Below are 17,395 nucleotides of genomic sequence, written 5' to 3'. Positions count from 1 at the left end.
TTGGCTGGAATGATATAGTTAGGTTTGATCCTGCTTTGGACAGGGGGCTGGACTCAATGACCTTCTGAGGTCTCTTCCAGCCCTAGGATTCTATGATTCACTGTATTAGATGGGTACCTCACAATTGTGAATGTACTTACCATCACAATACCCATGGGAAGTGCTGTTTAGCCCCTGTGACAAGGTAAGGATGGGAGGGGGTGAGTACAAGAGGGAAAAGCAGGCTGGCAAACAGGCAGAGTTTGAGCACCTATTGAAGGCCGAAGGAGTGGGTGGGTGCAGCCCGCCCATGACTAAAAGGCCCCTGTCATGAAGAGGGGGGACCTACTAAAAGAAAACAACCCCAAACGAGTCTGGGGGACAATGAAAGAAAAAACAGGGGTGGGAGTGAGGGTCAAAGGTTCAAAATGAGGGAGCTGGAGGGGGACATGAAGCAGAGAACCCCAGACAGCGCCCACTGCTCCTCAAAGGTGTCCAGGGAGTTGGTGGATGCCTCCCAGAGGAACTCTGCTCAAATTCATGACCGGAGAGAGGAATGGAAGTAGGCCCCACAGTCGCAGGTCGCCCCCTCTACCAGGTTTTGTAGATGGCCACTTTGGCCATGGCCAGGAGGAGGCTGATGAGGAGGTCCTGCAAGTTTGTGGGGCCACAGATGGTGTGTGACAGGATGAGGAGGTGTGGGGAAAAGTGCAGCCAGAACCTCAAGAGGAGGTTCTGGAGGAGCCAGAAGAGGGGCTACAGCCTGGTGCACTCAACATAGATGTGCGTCAGGTCCTCCTTCATGCCGCAAAAGGTACAGGTGTCTGGGGTGGGATGAACTATGCCAGGTACACGCCCGTGCTCCCCAATCCATGGAGGATCCTCCAGCTGTTGTCTCCGGCGGGCTGTGGGACCAAGGTGGAATAGAGACTGGCCCACCGGGGCTCCCCACCCTCCAACGGTGGTAAGAGGTCCTGCCATTTGTGGTCAGGGCAGGACACAAGGGTGGGGAAGTGGAGCATGTGAAGCACAAGCGTGTACAGAAGATGTCTGGGCATGGTTCAGAAGGGGATCAGCTGCAAGGTATGCAGCCAGCTGGGATGGTGAGGGGGGCAGGCAGGGTCATGAAGTCAGGGGCCCACGGAGAGGTCTGGAGGGCTAGGAGTGAGAGGGGGGCAGGGTGCACCCTCTCGCAGGACCCAACTGAGGTAGATATGAGCAGTGGGCGGCAGGGCGGCCTTCACCTCCTCGAGTACGCACTGGGGGAAGTGTAGGGTGGAGAGCCCCATGCACCGGGCGAGCACTGGGGCCCCCATCCAGTCCTGCTGGTCATAGTCCAGGAGGTCTCCAACCCTGGTGGTTCCACCAAGGACCAACCTCTGGCACACCACGGGAGACTCCACCGTCTGCACATGAAGCTAGGGGCTGCGTAGCAGGAGCTCCGCGAGGAGGTCTTCCCCCGCGGCAGCCCCTAAGGACCCGGAAACTGCAAGCAGCAGCAGCCGCCAGGTGTGGAGGAGGTCCTGGTAGAAGGCCAGAAGCTCCAAGAGACCTTGCGGATGGTCTCTCAAGGACAAATAAAGGAGCTGCCGGTCGTATTGGAGCCCTTGGTAATGGCAGAGGAAAGCATGCGCCAGCGTGCTCCATGCACTGTTGATGTTGAGAAGTCCCTACAGGGCCTGGAGGCGGAAGACATGGACCTGAGTGTGCAAGCAAGTCAGGCCCTGCTCTCCCTCCTCTGGGGAGAAGATGGAGAACCCCTGCAGAGACTCAGTGCTCTCCTGGCCAGAAGAACTCCAGAACTAACTTCTGCAGCTGGGCCAGAAACTCCGGGGGTGGGACCAGGGTGTTGAGATGGTGCCAGAGCATGGACAGGATCAGCTGGTTAAGCACCAGTGCTCTCCCACGTGGAGAGAGACACTGGAGCAGTCCTGTCCACCTCCGCATCCGCTCAAACACCCTGCTCCTTAAACCTTGACAGTTTTCCGGTGGAGAGGGATGCGTGGTGGATAAAAAGACACCAAGATAGAGCAGCGGGCCTGTGCTCCACAGGCTGGCCTGAAGCACGGGTGGGAGGCGGCCCACCTGCCATCCAGCCCTGACCACCAGGCCAGAGCTCTTGACCCAGCTGACCTGGGCAGAGGAGGCTGCTGAGTAAACAGCTTGGCAGGCCCTCAGCCACGCCAGGTCTCCCGGGTCCTGAACCACAAGGAGCTCATTGTCGGCGTATGCCGACAGGACCAGCTGCAGCCTCAACTCCCGAAGCACCATCCCCGTCAACCTTCGACGAATGAGACAGAGGAAGGGCTCAATGGCCAGGGAGTAGAGCTGTCCTGAGAGCAGGCAACCTTGTTGTACTCCCCGTCCGAAGCTGACCGGGACAGTCAGGGTCCAGTTGAGCTTGACCATGCACTCTGAGGCAGCGTACAGCACCGAGAGAAACCCAACAAAGCGGGGCCCGAAGCCAAAGGCCTGCAGAGTGCACAGCAGATACCCATGGTCCACCCTGTTGAATGCCTTCTCCTGGTCCAGGGACACGAGGGCGAACGACAGGCCATCCCTACACCCAAGCTCTGGGAGATCCCAGACCAAATACAGCTTATGGAGGATGGTATGGCCCGGGATGGTGTAGGTCTGGTTGGGGTGGACCACATCCTGCAGCACGGACCCCAAGCACCGGGAGATGGCTTCAGCGATGATTTTGTAGTCCATGCTGAGGAGCAAGATGGGACGCCAGTTCCTAAGGTCGCGGGGGTCCCCCTTCTTGGGCAGCAGGGCGAGGATGGCTCGCCTGCACGAGAGGGGGAGGACCCCGCTTTGCAAGGACTTGGCCCAGATGCTGAGCAGGTCTGGGCCGAGGACATCCCAAAACATGTGATAAAACTCCACAGTCAGCCCGTCCATGCCCAGGGATTTATTGGTGGGCATGAGACAGAGGTCTTCTGAGAGTTCAGCTAGTGAGTGAGTGACAGAAAGCTCCAGCCGGTCCCGGTCGCCCGCGCTGACCGAAGGGAGTCGGTACCAGAGCAGCCTGCAGGCATCGGCGTCAGTGAGATCCAGGGAGAAAAGGGTGGTGTAGAAGGTGCGGGCCCTCTTGCGCATCTCCACCAGATCCGTAAGAGGGGTGCCATCCTCCGCAAGAAGGCAGAGAATATGTTTCTTGGCACCCCTCTTTTTCTCCACGGCGTAGAAGAAGTGGGAGCCGCGGTCCATCTCCTGAAGGAGTTGGATTCGTGACCTCACCAAGGCCCCCTGTGCCCGAAGGGCGTCGAGGGCCCTGAGCTCGTTCCTCTTCTCCTGGTACATGCCATGGATGGATGGATCTCCGGGGCTGGTGGCTAGCCGCCTCTCCAGCTCAAGAACCTCCTGCTCCAGCCGCCCTATCAACGCATCCCGCCGCCAGCTGGCCCCTGGGTATAATTGCAGCAGAGGAGCTGTGTGCGCACCTTTCCCAGATCTCACCACTGCCGTGCTAAGGGAAAGGCATGCCGTTGCCCTTGCCAGGCCAGCCAGAGCTCCCAGAAGGATGCAACGAATCCCACATCCTCCAGCAGGCTGTTGCTGAAATGCCAATAGGCTGACTCCCACTTCCCCCATGAAAGGGAAGCCTTCACGACCACCAGATGGTGGTCCGAGAAGGGGGCCGGCCGCACGCTGGAGAAGTGGGCCCGAGAGAGATGGTGCAGAGAGATGTAAATGTGGTCTAACCGGGAATGTAAAGATTTATGGCCCACCACCCGGACGTAGGTGAAGACGGTGTCCTTGTCCGGGTGGTGGCTGCGCCAGACGTCCACCAGGGAGCAATGGTTGATGAGCTCCCTGAGGACGTCCACAGCAGCCTGGCACTGCTCAGTCCCCATGCGGTCCTGTTCCTCGAGGGTGCAATTGAAATCCCCACCGAGGACCAGGCACTCGTGAGGATCAATAGTGTTGAGGAAGGCCGCCGCCTGCCGGAAGAAGGGTGTTCTCTCCGGGGGGAGTGTCGGGGCATAGATATTGAGGAGGTGAAGGGGCAGCCCCTCCACCCACACCCAGAGATACAGCAGGAAGCCTGGCACGACCTCAAAGCTCCCCAACACCTCGGGCTGCAGGTCTGGGGAAAACAGGGTTGCTACCCCAGCCCGGTGGGCCGAGAGATGGCTAAAACAGACCCTGTCTCCCCACTCCAGCCGCCACTTGGCTTCAGCAGCTGGGGTAGTGTGGGTCTCCTGCAGAAAGGTGACCGAGTACCCCCGCTCCCAGAGGAAGGAGAGCACTTGGCACCTGCGGAGACCCAACCTGCAGCCCCTGGCATTTAGTGTGGCAAAGATGATCGGCGCCATTTGGAGGGCTGGGGAGGATCCTCACCAGAAGGAGTGCCGATGGTCCCCGTGGGGCCACACAGCAAACTGTGACCAAACCCAAAAGAAATTAGGGCATCACAGAAGCTGCAGGCCTGTTGGTAGGCCATGGCGTCCCTCTTCCCTGTCCCCTTGCCCTCCTTCAGAAGGGCCCTCATGGACTCTAGGATGGAATGGAAGTTGCCCCAGTGCTGGAGGGTGAGAGCTACCTTGTTCTTGGAGCCGCGAACATCCTCCAAGAACTGGAGCATCTCGCTCACCAGCATGTGGGGTGCTGAGGCCTCGGGGTCCTGGGTACCCATTGGCCTCATGTTCTTCTGCGCCCCATGGCCAGAAAAGAGATCTAGGCGGGGGCTGAGGTTTAATTTTGGGCGGGATTGGGGCGGCAGAGGGAGAGCAGCCCCAGAAGTGCTGGGAGAGGACAATGCAAGGGGGGTCTCCCAAGGAGTCGCAGCCTCAAGGACAGTTATCGATAGGCAGGGGTCTGGGGGAGGGGTGGGGAGAGGAAGGGTAGGGGCAGGGAGGATGGAGATTATAAGGGGAGGGGGAGGGTCACGTGGGGGGGAGGGGGCAGGGGAGGAGGAGGAGAAAGGGTCTGGAGGGGGACATTGATTGGAGGAAGGAGTAGGGGTGGGAGCAAGGGGAGGGGCTAAGGTGGGAGCGGGGGCAGGGATGTGAATAGAAGGGGTCTTGGGAGGGGGGGCTTCCTCAGGTGGTGGGAGAGGAGGAGGGGTTAAGGGCAAGGCGCCAGCGCACTCAGCGGCAAGCACCAACAATGTGGGGGGGGTGTCAGGGTTTTTGGCTCCAGGAGGGGAAGTGGGGTACAGGGAGAACACTAATTCCTCCAGGGCAGCCAGGGGCTGGCCAACCCCCGCTGGGAGGTCATCCCTGCTTGGGGCGGGGGGGGCGTCGCACCCTGCAATGTCCCAGAGCAAGGGGGAGTGGCAGTTGGAGGAGTCGCTGGTGGGTAGGGAAAAGGGAAGTGAGGGGAGTGGTGGGAGTGAATGGATGGCCCGTGAGCCTCCAATAGTAGGCTGTCTGTGTCCAGGGCCACCGGGGTAAGGCCCAGGGCCTTGACCTCCTGTGAGAGGAGGGCGAGGCCAAGGCTCACCTCCTCCAGGTGCTCCACAGCAACAGTCTGGGTAGCGGCCAGAGGGGTGTCGGAGGAGGGCAAGGGCACAGAGAGGGCTGTCCCTGCCTCTTTGGGTTCTGGCTCCGGGGCAGAGGGGGTGGCGTCTCTTGTTGCCGCCGCAGCGGCCTCGGTTACCCCCAGCGGGTGGTCAGCAGCCGGGGGTTCAGCGGGTGGATCGGGGCTAGTGGCTCTCTTAAGTGCCTTGCGTGGCACATCCACCCCGTCTTCTGACGGGGTGGAGTGCCAGGAGCATGCATTCCTTTTTTTTCCGCTTCCCCCCCAACCAGCACCCAGCCCTCCAAAAAGGTGGGCTGGGCAGTAGAGGAGAAAGGGCCAGGGCACAGAGACAATGAGGAGGGAGGGAGGGAAAGAGAGGGCAGGGTGGCAAGGGAAGGGGCGACTCACCCTGGGGTGGGCCCTGTCCTGCTCCTACCACCAGCCCTGCCTCCCTCTTCTCCGCGGGCCCAGCTTTAGTGGCCGCTCGGGCACCGGCACCCACTTCTTCTTGCCCCTCACCATGTGTTTGGGTGTACTCCGAAGCCCGAGCGGCAATGGAGCCGTCCGGGGCGGGAGGAGGAGGGGCAGTCCCAGGGCCTGTCACGGTCAGGGCACCGCTGGTCTCGTGGCTGACGCCCCCCGGGTCAGAGGAGGTCCCAGGCTCCTCTTCATGCCAGGCCAGGGGGAAATCCCTCCGGACATGCCCTGCCACCTGGCACACGAAGCACCGGGCCTCCCCCAGCATGTAAAAGACCCGGTACTGGGCCCCTTGATAGGGCACCAGTATAGTCCCCTCCTGGGCTACCCCGCCCTGTGCTGCCTCCAGCAGCAGCTGGACGCAGGCCTGCCAGCGGAAGGAGAGCAAGTGCCGTAGGCCGGGGTCTTTTCAGCCTAGGGGGACGGGACTCAGGATCGACAGAGGCCGGCCCAGGGCAGTAAGAAATGGCAGAAGGGCGGGATTGGGGATGAAGGGTGGGACAGAAGAGAAGACCACCTGCACGCCCAGGTCTTCAAGCGGCTCCAGGGGCACATTAACACCCCCAACCGCCAGGCCCCTCTCCACCGCCTCCTGGGCAGCGGCCTCCAACACCAGAAAGAAAATGATCTTCCCAAACATCTGGGAGGCCACCACCACGGCTGCGGGCCCCACCACCCGCATGTTGGTCTCCACATGGGGCGAGGCAGCCACCAGGATGCAACGGACTCCATGCCTCCTGGTGAGCGCACGGAAGGGGCCGTGACCGTAGGGGATGGTAGTCCTGGCAGAGGCAGAAGGAGCAGGGTGTGAGGCGGCAGCCGCCACCTGGGCGTATGACCTGGGGGCCGAGAAGTCAGAGCCCCCAGGATTGGTGGAAGGAACGGGGGGCAGGAAGAAGGGGGAGCTACACTGGATGTATTAGCAGCTGGGGTGAGAGTCCTCACCGTGGGAGATTTTGCCTTCCAGGAGGGGCTCTTCCCTTTTTTGGTCCCCTGGCCCTTCCTGCCCTTTCAGGGGGGTGAGTTCGGGGCAGGATCGCTGGAGGATGCTGCGGCAGGTGTGGCAGGAGCCCCGGAGCCTGCGCCCGTGCCCTCAGCCGACATGATGGTAACAATCCCGGCAGCCCTGGACGAGTGGGCCACCATTTCAGGGGTGGGAGGGGTAGCAGTGGAGGGGAGGGGGAGGGGGGCATCACCAGATGACCCCCCAGTGGGCACGGAGGCCATGATGGAGGGTGTAAGAGGGACGGAATTTATTGAGGGTGAGGGCCTTTAAGAGAGTGGGGGAAGGTGGGGAGAGGAGAGGGGAGGGAGGAAAATAGCTGCTCCTCCCCCACTGGCCGGGCTGAGGACCTGGTCAGGTGGGGGAAGGGAAGTGAGACCAGGGAAAGGGAGCTCAGAAATGGCCACAACTCCCAGCACTAGATGGCTCCTGTTTCTGCACTGGGATGTGGGGGGAATTCAAAATATGTGCATGCGTGGGGGTGTGAGTGAGAAATGGGGGGGGGTCAGGCACCTAACAAACAAAAAGGAGGAGGGGTGCAGGCACGTAAAGGGGGGGGTGGCAGAGCCAACCAAGGAGAAAAGGGTGGGGCTTAAAGAGAGGGGTGTGCCCACAGCAGCTGCTGCAGAGCCTCACGAAGCAGGGGGGAGGAGGAAGGGGCAGATGGCTGGGGGGGGCAGCAGCTGGGTGTGGGGAGGGCAGTGAGGGAGGCAGTGGCTGCAGGGGTGGGGCAGGGACTATGCCCTAACACCCCACCCCTAGCTATGCAGCCACCTCTCTGGAGCCCCTGTGGGGAGCCCCACCCAAACCACTCCACAGGAGGCTGTGGAGGGAAGCCCAACTGACGCTTTAAGAAAGCCCCTTACCTCCTCCAAAGCAGTGAGGGTGCAGCAGCTGCCAGATGAACAGGTGGGCCCAAATAGATGGCCAGCAGTCTCCCCCTCCAAAGGATGGAAAGGGGGGGGCCTCCTGCCAAGGGGCAGGGGGCAAGAGTCCCCCACACTCCACCCACCCAGCAGCTCCTGAGAGAACTAGCTGGAAAGGGTGTAGTGGCAGGAGAAAGAAGCAGCCTGCCTGCCAGGGGCAGGAGGGAAGCTGGCCCAAGAAGGAGGGAGTGGGGGCTAAAAAGACAGCCCCACAGGGGGTTTGAAGCAGCCATGGGTTGTCCACACCCATCACCGCACCTCCTGACCGGTGGGGGTCCCACAGCAGCCCTAGCAGGAGACCAGCAGGGTGTGAGCAGCTGGAGAGGAAGCTGCCCTGGGTCAGTTGGGGCCAGCTGGTCCTATTTAAGCCTGCTTTTAAAAGAACACTTTGCCCAGTAGGATGGGGAGAGGAGAGTGATAGAGGAGAGACTAGAAAGCAAGAGGAGAGAAGTACAAGGGTTTTTTCCAGAAGCACTGGAGGAGGACAGGAGTGCTCCACTGTAAGGGGCTAAGGCCCTTTCCAGGAGGCCCTGAGATTCGGTATAAGGCCAAGCAGGCTGATCACACAGGAGGAGCTAATCCAGGAAGGAGGATATGCTGCTGCTGCCACTACCTGGAGGAGGTACAGGGGTGAAATCATCTGGAGAAGTGGCCCAGGGAAGAGCTGTGGCATGTGTGATGAGGGGAGCCCTTCCCCACCATAGCAGCCACAGAGGGTCCCTGTGCTGGAACCCAGAATGAGTGGGTGGGGTCTGGGTTCCCCCAGACCACCATTCCCCCGCTCCATTTCTAAAAGGGCAATGGTATCCTGGCTGTGGGGTTAGTGGACTAAACAGAGGCCTGGAGCCCAGGAGCGAGACTTGTCACACCCAATTTTATAGATGTGGCACTGAGGTGCAGAGAATGTGTGTACAAGCCTCCCAGCCTGCATAGTCAGACTTATAGTAGTGGGACTCTGAGCATATTAAAAAAACCTGAGTGCACATAATGCTTCACTCTTTATTGCCATTAAATCATTGCTTTCCATTCCTTTTAAGCTAATTCTGTGGCCAACAAAGATCTAGAGGGGGTACAAGTCTTAAGAATCACTTCTAGTTTCAGTGTGGAAAATGCCAGCATTCTAAGAGGTCCCATATTTTACTGAAGGAAACCTAATAGCCCATCTGGAGGCAATATGGAAACTCCCTTAGTAATGATTTTATTCCTCATTACGAAAGATCAGAATGCCTGTGATGTGTATTTGTTACACAAGCATTCATTATGACATGATTTATTTACCTGATGTTTTATTATAGCAAGGTGGGGACATTCCAGATCTCAAGACAGTTGGAAGTACAGGGGAGGAAGCCAACAGCCATAGTCTGCAATAAGAGAGCATTTTTAAGGGTCTGGCTTGGGGATATTCGTACGAAAATTACCCCTGCCCCTCTCCTGCCATTGAGTGCCTTGGAAATGTGACCAGATTTTCCCAGTGAAGCAACATCTTAGCTCCAGAAGCAAAACCTCCCTTCTGATTATGGACAGAGAAGTTTGGATTACCACAGCCACATTGGAAGAGCATTCTGAAAACTTGTGATCATCATTGTAGGGCCAGGACAAATTACCTGCACCTCTGACTGCAAGTCAATAGTTCATGGGGACTAATGCCAAGTCTGTTATGCTTTAGTTTTGTTTGGTTTCACATGCTGAAGTACTAGGAGTACAGGAGGCACTGTGTGTCAAAATTTGTGCTTAGGACTAGAGCAAAGCAAAGAATAGTCAACAAAAATTTGGTTTGATTCAACCTGAAAATGATTTTATTTTTTACAAAAATCCAAAACAAATAAACTTGTTTGACCCAAAGGGTTGGGTTTTTTTTTTGTTTTGTTTTCCATCATCTTTTATATTACAAAAAAAAAAAAAAAAAAAAGCTAAAGAATGAAACGGAGCTGCATTTCTAAACAAGATCCATTTTTTTTTTCTCAAGCAGAAATGAAGAATGAATTTTGACCTAAACTCACAGATAGTCTGAATGCCTGCTGCACTGCATGTTTTAGCAAATTTAATAACAATAATAATAGCAATAAAGCCAGCTCCACACTGGACATCTCTTCACTTACCTTCACGAAGGTCGTGGTGGTGGGGGGGGGGAGAAGAAGTGAACTCATTGTTGGACAATGTCAACATTTCTTCTGAGTTTTGTCACAAAAAACATAGCTCTGGGCATAGGGCCTGCCATGCTGTACTTGGCAGAGCAGCCCTCCGCATGTGCAGGCCAGGGGTGTTTGGGAGGGCCCTTTAAGGGAGCGGCAAGATGCAGGGCATGGAAAGGCTTGTCCACTGTGTGACTCTGTCTGTGGCGTGTCCTGGCTTGTTCTTTCGAAAGGGCTCCCAGGGCTGTGTGGACACTCCCTTTTGAAAGAGCACCTCGCACTTTTGACAGAATGGATCGGAGTATACAGGTAGTACACTACAGTGTCAGACAAATGTAAAGACAGGGGACTCAAAATGAAGTATAACTATCGCTAATATGGGATAAATTCATTCTGCTTCCAGATGCCTGTCCATCCACTTAACTAATCATGTTTTTGGACACAGATGTTGGATAGTTTAAAAAGGAGTCGAAAGGTAATTTACTGGACTACTAGAAGAATCCAGTAAAATGAAGAAACCCTATTCTCAGATAGTTAGCTCAAATTATTATTTAATAATAGATTATTATAAGAGCAATACCACTACTGTAAAACTAATTTTTTGAAAAGAGCTATGTGATTATTATAACCGTTTCTCAAAGATGATTGGTCTAATTTTGCTCTCGGGTACACTGATGCCTCTTCCCAACAATGACATGTAATATACTGAGAAAACTTCTCCAGAGGAAAGTGATGGTACTTGACACATTCAAAACCAAACAAGGTAAAGCAATAGGAAATATACTGCAGGATATGCAAACATACACGTTTCTATTAGGGAGAATGAAATAAGGTATACCCGTTTATCAGAGAACAGAATTTGGATCAATGGGTAACTATAACTAAGTATAATAATTACATTGTAACATTTAATCAAAGCTGGACCAGTACACTAGACCCTGGAGGTAAGCACACTCGAGTTACATGAATCTTGGGTTAATGCCACTCAGAGGAGCATAGAAACCGAATAGTGCCGCTGCACTGGTCATTTTCCCAGCTCCTGTTGAGGTGGCAGCCAAAATGCTGCTCCAAGAGGAGCGGCTGCTGCTTCTGAGAGAAGCGGACAAACTGCTCTTGTCAGGGGTGGCAGCCTGACTGTCCCTGCCCCCGACAGGAGCAGTTTCCCTGCTCCTGTCAGTGGCACTAGTCAAGATTCAAGCTCTCAGCTGTCGCCACAGGCAGCAGCACAGAAACTGACCAGGGCTGCAAGGTTGCTGCCTGGTTCCCAGTTCCGCTCCTCTTGCTGGAGCCAGGAAGGTGACCAGGGCTGCTGCCCTTCTCAGTTTTCTGGCTCCCCCAAGTTGCCCAAAATCTGACTCCTGTGGGGGCTGTGAGAACACAACCCCTGCATAAGTCAGGGGTCTCATGTATGGGGGCTATGCCTCCAACCAGCCTCTATCAACTGCCTGGCTGCCTACTGCTTCACAGGGAGGCCTTCAGGAGAGCCCTGGGAACCAGGCTGAAAACATGCCATGCCCCCTTTCAGATTTTGATAGCAGGGCTGACCTTTGTATGCTGTGATGGTAGGAGGCAGAGAAAGGACTTGGGGAGCAAAGTGAGAACAGGGACTTTAGCAGTGTTACTGAGCAGGCAATCGGGAGGTGGCGAGGAGACCAACCCCGTCTGCTCTCCTCTCCGCACACATCACTTCTTTCCATGAACTACTAAGGCATTTGAAAACTCTAGGGTTTTAGCAGATGACTGAGCAATTAGCTCACAGGAGCACAGTATCTAATTCCTATATAAAGGCTCTAATACTAACATATTCTGACATCTTGTGGCAAGTCATTTAGGAGTTTTAGGCTTAAAATTTTGACATGTATTCTTCCTTCGTTACTAACTCTGTAAAGAGAGAAACAGACAGGCCGTGTCTACGCTACAAAATAACTTCAAAGTTGCTTCGAATTTACAACTTCGAAGTAGAGCATCCACACACACAATGCACCCTCCCTTACTTCAAAGTAGGCTTTCCCCTACTTCAGAGTTAAATGTCTACACACAATTAGTCCCTATTTCGAAGTAAGGGGACAGGAAATGATGAAGGCACGGGGTCACATGGCGTATAAGTCCTTCCGGGCTCACAGCCAGCCAGCCCCTAAAAGGGCCCCAGACAACACCCATAGCCCGCATGTGCTCTAGGCTGACAGGCTGAAGACAGCAGCAGCACATACACAGGGGAACAGCCAGAGACCATGCCAGCTCCCTCCTTCGACGAGGATGATGTCCTCTCGATCCTGATCAGCCTGCTGGCCATGCTGCTCGCCATGCAGCACCAGCAGTGCGGGCGGCTTGATTGCCCTGGGACCTAGCCTTGAGGCCCTTGTCACACTCACTCTGCCCCTCCACCATTCGCCCCCGAGCCGGTGCCAGTGGACCTACACCACCAGCACCAGATGGTGGGACCAGCTGGTGCTGGAGGACTGGGAAGACAAGCGGTGGCTGAGGAATTTCAGGATGACTTGGCAGACATTCGAGGACCTCTGCCACTGGCTCACCCCAGTCCTCCAGCACTGGGACACACACATATGGCCAGCACTCCTGGTGCAGAAGAGGGTGGCCATCTCACTATGGCGGGAGGCCACCCCTGACAGCCACAGATCCATCAGCTACTAATCTGGAGTAGGCAAGGCCATTGTCGGAGCAGTGCTGAAGGAGGTATGGCCAGCCCCCACCATGGAACCATCCTGGGGAGGGGGTGACCAGGAAGGGGGCCCCAGTCTGGGGTCATGGACATCCCCTCCTTCCCCCTACAGGTCATCCAAGTCATCAACACAGTGCTCCTGCTAAGTGTCATGACCCTGGGGGACCTGGACAACACCCTTGCTGGGTTTGTGGACCTGGGCTTCTCCAACTGTTTTGGAGCCCTGGCCATGATGCATGTTGCAATCCGGGCTCCGGACCACAGTGGGGGTACCTACATAAATCATAGAACAATAGAGCTGGAAGAGACCTAAAAAAGCCATCAAGTCCAGCCCCCTGCCCTAGGCAGGACCAAACCCATCAGATCAGCCCAGCCCGGGCTTTGTCGAGGTGAGACTTAAACACCTTCAGGGATGGAGACTCCACTACTTCCCTGGGTAGACCATTCCAATGCTTCACCACCCTCCTAGTGAAAAAGATTTTCCTAATGTTCAACCTGGATTTTCTCAACTGCAACTTGAGACCATTGTTCCGTGTTCTGCCATCCGTGACCACTGTGAACAGCCCCTCTCCAGCCTCTTTGCAACCTCCCTTCTGTAAGTTGAAGGCTGTTATCAAGTACCCCCTCAGTCTTGTCTTCTGCAGACTAAACAGTCCCAATTCCCTCAACCTTTCTTCATAGGTCATATGATCCAGCCCCCTAATTATTTTGGTCACCCTCCGCTGGACCCTCTCCGGTGTATCCACATCCTTCCTATAACTGGGGACCCAGAACTGGATACAGTACTCCAGATGCGGCCTTATCAAAGCTGAATAAAGAGGAATACTCACTTCTCTGGATCTACTGGCAACGCTCCTCTTGATGCAACCTAATATGCCATTAGCCTTCTTGGCTACAATGGCACCCTGTTGAGTTATGTCCAGCTTCTCATCTACTACAACTCCCAGGTCCTTTTCTGCAGAACTACTACTGAGCCAGTAGGACCCCAGCCTGTAACAATGCTTGGGATTCTTCCGGCCCAAGTGCAGGACTCTGCACTTGTCTTTATTGAATCTCATCAGATTTCTTGTAGCCCAGGCTTCCAATTCATCTAAGTCACTCTGGACCCTATTCCTACCCTCCAGCATATCTACTTGTCCCCCTGGCTTAGTGTCATCCACAAACTTGCTGAGGGTGCAATCCAACCCCTCATCCAGGTCATAGATAAATATGTTGAACAGAACAGGACCCAGAACCGAATCTTGGGACACTCCACTAGAAACCGGCCACCATCCCGACATCGAGCCTTTGATCACTACCCGCTGGGCCTGACCTTCTAGCTGGCTTTCCATCCATCTTACTGTCCATTTATCCAATCCACATTCCTTTAACTTGCTGACAAGAATATTGTGGGAGACGGTATCAGAAGCTTTGCTAAAGTCAAGATAAATCACATACATTGATTTTTCCGCCATCCACAAAGCCAGTTATCTCATCACAGAAACTAATCAGATTGGTCAGGCATGACTTGCCCTTCATGAATCCATGCTGACTATTCCTGATCACTTTCCCCTCCTCCAAGTGCCTCAAAATGACTTCTTTAAGGAGCCCCTCCATGATTTTTTTCCAGGGATTGATGTAAGACTGACCAGCCTATAGTTCCCTGGATCATCCTTCTTCCTTTTTTTAAAGATGGGCACTACATTTGCCTTTTTCCAATCATCCAGGATCTCTCCTGATCTCCACGACTTTTCAAAGATAATGGCCAAGGTCTCATCAACGACATATGCCAACTCCCTGAGAACCCTCGGATGAATTAGGTCCGGGCCCATGGATTTATGTACATTTAGCTTTTTTAGATAGCTCCTAACCTGTTCTTTCCCCACCAAAGGTTGTCCACCTTCATCCCACAACGCATCACTTATCGCATTAGTCTGGGAGCTGTCCTTGTCCATGAAGACAGACGCAAAGAAAGCATTAAGTACTTCAGCTTTCCCTACATCATCTGTCACTGGGTTACCTCCCTCATCTGGTAGGGGACCCACACCCTCTCTGATCACCTTCTTCTTGCTAACATGCCTGTAGAAACTTTTCTTGTTATCCTTTATATTCCTTGCGAGTCACAATTCCAATTGGGCTTTCGCCTTCCTGATAACTGCCCTACATTCTCGAGCTATACATTTATATCCCTCCCTAGACATCTGTCCAAGTTTCCACTTTTTGTAAGCTCCCTTTTTGTGCCTAAGTTTTCCAAGGATTTCCCCAGTAAGTCAGTCTGGTCTCTTACCTTATTTACTTCTCTTGCTGCGCATCAGGATGGTTTCTTTCTGCACCTTCATTAGGGTTTCCTTCAAATACTGCCAGTTTTCCTGGACTCCTTTTATGTTCATGGTAGCATCCCAGGGGATTCTGCCCATCATGTTCCTGAAGGAGTCAAAGTCTGCTTTTCTGAAGTCCAAGGTGTGTAATTTACTGCTCTCTTCCCTTTGTTTGGTCAGGATCCTGAAGTCTACCATCTCATGATCACTGCTTCCAAGGTTGTCACCCACCTCTACTTTCCCTATTAGTTCCTCCCTGTTTGTAAGCAGCAGGTTGAGCTGTGCACGACCTCTGGTCGGGTCCTTCAGCACTTGTACCAAGAAGTGATCCCCAACATTCTCCAGAAACTTCCTGGACTGCTTGTGTACTGCAGTATTGGTCTCCCAAAAGATGTCAGGGTAATTAAAGTCCCCCACGATAACGAGAGCCTGCGATCCAGAAACTTCTCTCAGTTGTCCGAAAAAAGCCTTATCTACCTCATCATCCTTATTTGGTGGCGTGTAGCAGACACCAACCACCACATCTCCAGGGCTGCCTACACCACTAAGCTTGACCTATAGATTCTCAAAAGGCTTTTCTCCCTCTATGTACTGGAGTTCCAAGCAATCATAGTGCTCTCTTACATACGGTGCAACTCCTCCTCCTTTTCTCCCTTGTCTGTTTTTCCTGAACAGTTTATACCCTTTCATGACAGCACTCCAGTCATGCGAGTCATCCCACCAAGTCTCTGTTACCCCAATCAAGTCATAGTTCTTGGACTGGGCCAGGGCTTCTAATTCCTCCTGCTTGTTACCCAGGCTTCTAGCATTGACTGGTTATCTAAGGTGTTTGTACACCAATCTCCCTGCCCTCACTACTCAAACCAAGGGTCCACTTTTGTTGTACATTCCTCTTTGCATTTCTTCCCAGTCTCCAAGTTCCTTTCCTCCCTCAGGGTTTTGGTCACCGTCCCCCAGTGAACCTACTTTAAAGCTGTCCTCACTAAGTTTGCAAGCCTGCTTGTGAAAATGCTCCTTCCTGTCTTGGTTAGGTGGACCCCATCTCTTCCCAATAATCCTTGTGCTCGGAACAGTTTCCCATGATCAAAGAATCCAAAGCCCTCTCTCCGACACCACCTGCATACCCATGCATTTACTTCCTCAATTCAATGGTCCCTACCTAGCCCTTTCCTTTTGACAGGAAGGATGGACGAGAACACCACTTGCACTCCAAATTCTTTGACCCTTCTTCCCAGTGCCACATAATCCGCAGTAACCCGCTCAAGGTCATTCTTGGCCGTATCGTTAGTTCCTGCATGCAGAAGTAGGAAGGGGTAGTATTCTGAAGGCTTGAGCTGTTTTGTAAGGCTCTCAGTCACATCCTGAATTCGAGCTCCCAGTAAACAGCACACCTCATGATATTCCAGGTCTGGTTGGCAGATGGATGCTTCAGTCCTTCTTAGGAAGGAGTCCCCAACCACCACCACCCATCTTTTTCTTATGGGGGTGGTGGTCATTGAACCCCCATCCCTAGAACTACACATCCCATGTCTTGCACAACCCTAGGACTACACATCCCATGTATAAACAGGAAGAGGTGCCACTCAGTGGTACTCCAGGCCCTGGCTGATGCAAGGGGCCATTCCCTGGACGTGTGTGTGGGGTGGCTGAGCAGGGCCCATGATGCCCGGGTGTTCAGGAATTCATGGCTGGGGCAGGAGGGCAAGTATGTCCCCCCATGGGAGCTCCTGCTTGGGGACATCACAATGCCCCCTTGCATTGTGGCTGACGCAGCGTACCTGCTGCACCTGTGGCTCATGCGGCCCTATACTGGGGACACCACGTTGGCCCACGACACCTTTAACGATCGCCTCAACCATGCCAGGGTCACAGTTGAGTGGGCGTTCGGGAGGCTGAAGGGGAAGTTTCACTGCCTCCTCACTAGATCAGATGTCAGCCTCCCAAACGTCCCCACAGTCATTGCCTCCGGTTGTGCCCTCCACAACCTTGTGGATGGTCACCGGGAGCCCTTTATGCAGGGCTGGGCCGCAGACCAGGGGGGGCAGCTATGAGCAGCCTCCTGCTGCTCTGTGCCATGAGGAACAGCAGATGGGGTCAGAGTGCGGGATCCCCTATGCCAGGCCTTCCCACAGTGCCTGCCCTGACACACCTCCAGCCACACCCTGAACCACACCCCACCCCACCCCACATCCCTCACACTCCTCCCTCACCACCATCCCCCAGGAAGTGCCAGGGACACAGGCTAGGGTGAGAACAGGAAACTTTAATGGGGGAAATAAAGTATCATACAACACAGAACTGAATGTGGAAACCTTTGGTGTGCATGGGGAGACTGGTTAGCAGTGCGGAGGTAGGGGCTCTGGTGGGGGACTGAACTGGAGATGGGGGCTGGGATGGGGACCAACCAGGGAGGGGCCTGGGTGGGGGACTGA

This window comes from Carettochelys insculpta, chromosome 2 (genome assembly GCF_033958435.1).
Source record: "Carettochelys insculpta isolate YL-2023 chromosome 2, ASM3395843v1, whole genome shotgun sequence".
Classification (NCBI taxonomy): Eukaryota; Metazoa; Chordata; order Testudines; family Carettochelyidae; genus Carettochelys; species Carettochelys insculpta.
Note: the sequence above shows the minus strand (reverse complement) of the source record.